This window comes from Andrographis paniculata, unplaced genomic scaffold (genome assembly GCF_009805555.1).
Source record: "Andrographis paniculata isolate CXL003 unplaced genomic scaffold, ASM980555v1 Contig38END, whole genome shotgun sequence".
In the NCBI taxonomy this organism is placed as follows: Eukaryota; Viridiplantae; Streptophyta; class Magnoliopsida; order Lamiales; family Acanthaceae; genus Andrographis; species Andrographis paniculata.
The window spans coordinates 1,725,628-1,731,971 of NW_026137571.1; positions in this window are offsets into that span (position 1 = coordinate 1,725,628).

Below are 6,344 nucleotides of genomic sequence, written 5' to 3' on the forward strand. Positions count from 1 at the left end.
ATGTTTATTTCTACACAATATTGTTTAAATAAAAAACTCAAATTATTTCAAAATTGATTTCAAATTAGAATTAAACAAACATATTTAAAAATAAACCCTCATCCTAAGCATTAATACACAAATTATTATGACGTGCACGCCACTTATTATTTAAAAATAAAAGGTAAATTATATACTAATATTCTATTGTATTTAAATTAAAATAGACAAAATACTTCATATTTTATTTATTGCGTAAAATTCATTGTGTTAAATTAAAATTTGCACAAAGCAACTTCTTCGTCTGTTAGATTTTAAATACATATCTAATTATGTAAATTTTATACAAATAAAAGTGGTAAAATACTTTAAATAATTAAATAATTTTATACATATCGAAACATTGCTGATGCTACTTCTAAGCTCCTGTGTCTTTGTTGGTTACTTGATAATCTTGGAGTATTGTTGTCATTTCCTATTCCTCTGCATTGCAACAATATGAGTGCTATCCGATTTTTTATAATGATATTTTTCACGAGTGTATCAAACACATCGAGATTGACTGTCATCTTGTTTGTTATAATGTTACTCATGGAAACATCGGGCTGTGCTCCGTCTTCTCCAAAAATCAAATTGCAAATGTTTTTAGTAAGACACATCATTCTGCTCGATTTTAGTTTCTCTTATACAAACTCAAGTTGACTTCTATGGTGTCTACTTGAGTTTGAGGGGGCGTTGAAATATTTATTCTATATTTATTTATTTATTGTTTGCTTTCATCCGTTTTGGACTATGCCTATAAATATGTATTCACTTTATTATTAATGCAATTAATTATTTTTCCAACAAATTTTTACAAGACCAATATGTCTATATATATATATATCCTATAAATTATTTTCTTTATTTCAATTAAATATGTTTATTTTTAAATAAAGTATTTTATTAGTCAGTGAAAATGTACAAGATGATTTTAATATTTTTGACCTTGAGAATATATAAAAAAAATAGATCTTTTTTTTGTAGAAATTAAAGGTATTTTGATATTTAAATATAATTATTTTCAATATAATTAAAATTAAATAATTTTTAAAATATATATATATATGCATATATATATATAAACAAAAATACATTACATGGGAAGAAGTATTGTTTACAAATATATTAAATTATAATTTTTTTATTTTTTATTTTTTATCTTTATATATGATTAAACTATTATTTTCATTTAGCCAATCAATTCCTTATCTAATTTGGTTTTTTTTTTTTTTTTTTTTTTTAATGACGGAAACCTATCGTTGCTATTAATTTAGTGCGTTCCGAGTAAAATTTTCATCAAACCTAATAATTTATGTTTTTGTGATTTGATTTTGTTATTATTTTAATTTAAATAGTTTTTTAATATAATATTTATAAAAAAATAATACATTCATATTAATAATTGTGTGTACCATAAATTATAAAACTTAATTAATGTTTATAATTTTGTGTTTATATGTAAAATAGTCTAAAAAATTATAAATAATAGTCCTCGACTCCATTAAAATTAGTTTTAAAAAAATAAATATTTTATTAAAAATTTGATAAAAATGAAAAGGTAATTAATGATATTTTTGAAATTTTAGTTAAAAATTAAAATAAATAAAAAGAAAATATAAATAAACTAGTGACATTTATTCTAAATAAATATCGAACAAACGGTAAGAATTAAATGTTAATTTATTAACTTTGCCAAAAATAATAATGAAGTAAATATAAGGAACGTATTAAAAGTAAAAGTACAAATATACTTGGCAAAAAGAAAAAAAGTAGTAATATTTTTTTTTTATTTACTGATATATTTTACTCCTTTAGTACCGACTAATTTGTCTCATTTAGATTATGTACAAAATTTTAGATTTTGTGTAATTAGTGAGTAATTAAGAAGTGTATTAGTATAATAATTTTAATTCAATAAAAATAATTTTAAATTAAGATTAAGATGACTAAATAGTTTAATTAAAATAAACAAATTATAAATTATGAATTTTAAAATATGATTAAAGTATATAATTGTATTTTTTTTTAAAAATAAATTCTATAAAACGAATAAAAATAAAAATAATGAACAAATTAAATGAAACAATAGAGAATATTTTATTATTAGTTTCATATTCAACTTTGACCCCTCGCACCCCTCACACAGCGGTATTAGATATACCATAACCTCATATGTTTTATGTAGAGTTAAGATAAATTAATGCTGTGTTTTTTTTACCCGAAAATTTCGGTTAGTCGAAAATATTGACAATATTTACAAATAATTCTAATCGAACCGAAGTTAAAAAATAATACTCCCTCAATTCCATAATAAAGTATCCATTTACCTTCATTGTATTTAACGTTAAAAATATCCTTATATTTGTATAATTTTTTATACAAATGTCATTATATTAGTATTATAAGACACTAATAGAAATATTTTTGCAACTTTTTCTTGATCTGTAAGACGTTTTGATATAATAATTAATATTCAAAGATCAATATGCAAAAAATAAATGGATACTTAGTTATGGGACGGAGGGAGTATATTAAAAAATAATTAAAATTCTAATTAAATTAAAATATTTTCAAATATTTCAAATATTCGAACCAAAATCGAACTATAATCGAACCAAATATAATTATTAAGATAAAATTTAAAATTAAGAATATAAATATATTCGGTTCGGTTTAACCGAACCAACAAAAATATCAAAAATCGAAATCGAACCAAACTGAACAAATTTCAAATATACAGTATTTATATTCGAATCGAATTTGTTCGGTTAACCTCTTGGATTCAGTTTGGTTCAGCGGTTTGACGATTCGATTTGATTTTTTACCCACCCCTACATACCACAAAAAAATTAATTCATCTAAAAATACAAAATGAACATACTATATAAATAGTTTATTTGTTAATAAACGAACACGAGTCATATTCACAAACTTTCGTTAAAAAATAAATATGTAAAATTATTAATTAAAAAAATGATTATATATGAACTAAAAGATCAAATAAAATATCATATATTATATCTTATATATATATATGAGATTGTATCAATCTGCCACATGAATTGTCTTTTATGCCTTTCTCGCAAAATGACTTGTTAGCCCTTCACAATCACCCACCCTTTCTTTGTCCTGCTGCCACCGCTGCGCCAATGGCGTGTTACTCCTCCACCAACCATCCATTTGTTTTTGTCCATTTTCCAAGCGACTCTCTTGTGTCTCCTCATTGCCCAATCGATTCTTTATCGACTCTCTTTTTTTTTTTAAATTGACTAAAAAGATCCTTTCGTTGTCATCCGCATGTTTTAAATTTTTTGGAATAGAATATGTATGTCTTCCTATTTTACTTAGGGTGCATTTGGCAATTAGCAGATAGTTTTTAGTTGTTAGCTTATTCAATTAGCTATTAGTTGTTAGTTAATTTAATTAGCTGGTTTGACTAACTGATTCAATTAGCCGTTTGTATGGTTTGACTAACTGATTCAATTAGCCGTTTGTATTAAAGTGTTTGGTAAAATAACTGTTTGACATTAACTGTTTATATATAAAATTACTATTAAGGACATTGATATGCTATTTTTTAAAATATTTAATTTTGTTCATTTGGTTTGAAATTTATGAGAATTTTTGTTATTAATTATTGAAAATTATAAAAATATTATAAAATATTTATTTTTATTTTTATTATTTAGATTTGAGAAAATTATTTTTACTAAAAAATAATAATTTTTTATTAAAATTATATAAAATATAAAATAATAAATCTTTCGTAGATATATTTTTATTATGTTAAATTATTGTTTTAATATATATAAATAAATTTATAACTTTTTTTTATTTGATTTAGTTTAAAAATTTTATATATTTTACAAATAAAATAATTTATGTGTAATAATTAATAATAATAATTATTTTAAATTTACAAAAATAAAAATATAATTTAATATTAAATATATTAAAAATAATTAATAAATACAGTTATAAAAATATATTTATATGTAAAAAAAATAATTAAGTTTTAAGGGTAAATAAAGAATAACTAAAATTAAAATGAAAAATTCTTTCAAAACGCTGGGTAAATGAGGTTTTCAGAAATTAGCTTTTTAATCCAAAAACTATTTCAAAAAGCTAATTTATCAAACACCTAAATTAGTTTTTTGACTGGTCAAACAGCTAAAAACTGTTAATAAGCTAAAAGCTCCGTTTCCTAAACACCCTCTTAAGCTGAAATCATTTTATGGAAATGGACGTCTATGGTTTAGGTTTAGCTTTCTCTACTTTCAATCTCCTTTCCAGCCACTAGCATTCCTGGTCTCTCCAAGTACAGTAAATGACCTAAAATTTGCATCACGTTTTAAGTTAAATGTTGAGGTTGTTTTACTTTGATTTTGTTGCAATCGAACTTGTTTACTTGTTTTACATGTGTATGTATATGTTTTATACGAAATTATTTTTATTGTACACATCGGCGCGGCATCGCGCGCGCCGGGTTCTAGTATATATATATATATATATTTATTCAAACAAGCTTATTCAAATTGAATACTCCATAACATAAGTTGAGACAAAAAATTTGTTTAATGAACCGAATTAAAATACTCCCTCTGTCCCACAACAAGGGTGGCGTTTGCTTTTTGTACAGAGATTTTTTAATATTAGTATTATATTTGATTGTAGTGTAAAAGACAAAAATACCCCTATTAGTATAGTGTAATATAAAAGTAATGACATTTGTGTAATATATTGTAAGTTGAAAGGGTATTTATTATGTGAAGTAGGTAATACAATTACTAAATTAGGAAATGGTAACATTGTTTTGGGACGAACAAAAATAAAAAATAATAACCTTTCGATGGGACGGAGGGAATATATTTTTTAAAATTTTATTAATAAAAAAAAGGGAGAAAGAAGCAAATGTACAGCTTACATGGGAAGGAAGGATGTATATATATATTGGATTAAATAAATTTAATTTTTTTTATTATTATTTATGACGTGGGAATCTGTCCTCGCTACCCGAAAATACACACTTTAAAGCTCGGCCGAAAAAATAAATTTTATCTTGACCGTTGATTCAGTTGGCAGTGCATCTGGTCAAACGCATTTATTGTCTGTACATACATACGCATTTATTAACTGGGCCGGTTTCCCAATTTTTTCGATTTAATTATTTTGTCTATAAATTATTTGTTTTCGTTCCAACTGAATTTATGTTTTTAATTTTTTATATTAAATTAAAAAATAATATTTCATTCGTGTCTCACATAACGTGTTCGGATTACTGTAAATAAGAGAATATAAAATAAATATAACCAGTAGATAATTAAAAATATATTAGTGAAAATAATTATCCTATAATATAAATAATTATATATTAAAATTAAGATAATTAATCAGTCTAATTTATATTTTAAAAATGATAAAATATAAAATATAAAATAAAATAAAAGTGTGTAATCATTTTTTAAAAAAAAAAGTGACATGAGATGTGAAACGAACAAAAACGACAACATGGACACAATAGGTGGAACGAAAAAAGTGTTATTTTAGTATTAATTAGTGAAAATATATAAGTCACTTTTTATATTTATAATTTTGTAAGTACAAATAAAAATTAATTTTCTTATAAAAGTTATGAATGTTTTCATATTTATATATAAATTATTTTTACTAATAATTAAAAATTAAATTTTTTGAATTGGACAAATAAAAAAAATAAAAGTATACTTTCAAGTTAAAACGAAAATATTACATTTTAATCTCTTTCACATTCAAATTTATTTTAATTTCTTAGACTATTATCATTTTTATTTTTATTTTTTTGCTTTTATTAAGTGAAAAATAATACTAATTTTTTAACTATAAAATAAAGTAAGAAAAAATATATATTTATATTAAAATCTATACTAAATATGAAAATACTATTTTAATAAGGAATGGAGTGTTAATTTATAATACTCTTTGTTATCCATAATGTGCGAACACATCTTTTTATAATTTTTAAAAATAGTATTATTTCTAAAAAATATATATCAATTTTATTTTTTGTTATTTAATAATTTTGAAAATAATATGCTTTCTCCATTTTATTTAAATTGTTTAAAAATTTGTAGTAAATTAAAAAATTAATAGTATTATATTAATAAGAATATAAGATGAAAAAAATAATAATAATCATCTTAAATACCTTTGAATTTAATAAAGTCAAGAGTAAAGTAAGAAATTATTTTTTAATAAATAAAAATAAGAGTAAGATAAATAACATAATACTTCCTCCGTCCACACACAAAGTAAATATTTATTTTTGGCGTGGTGTTTAAGAAATA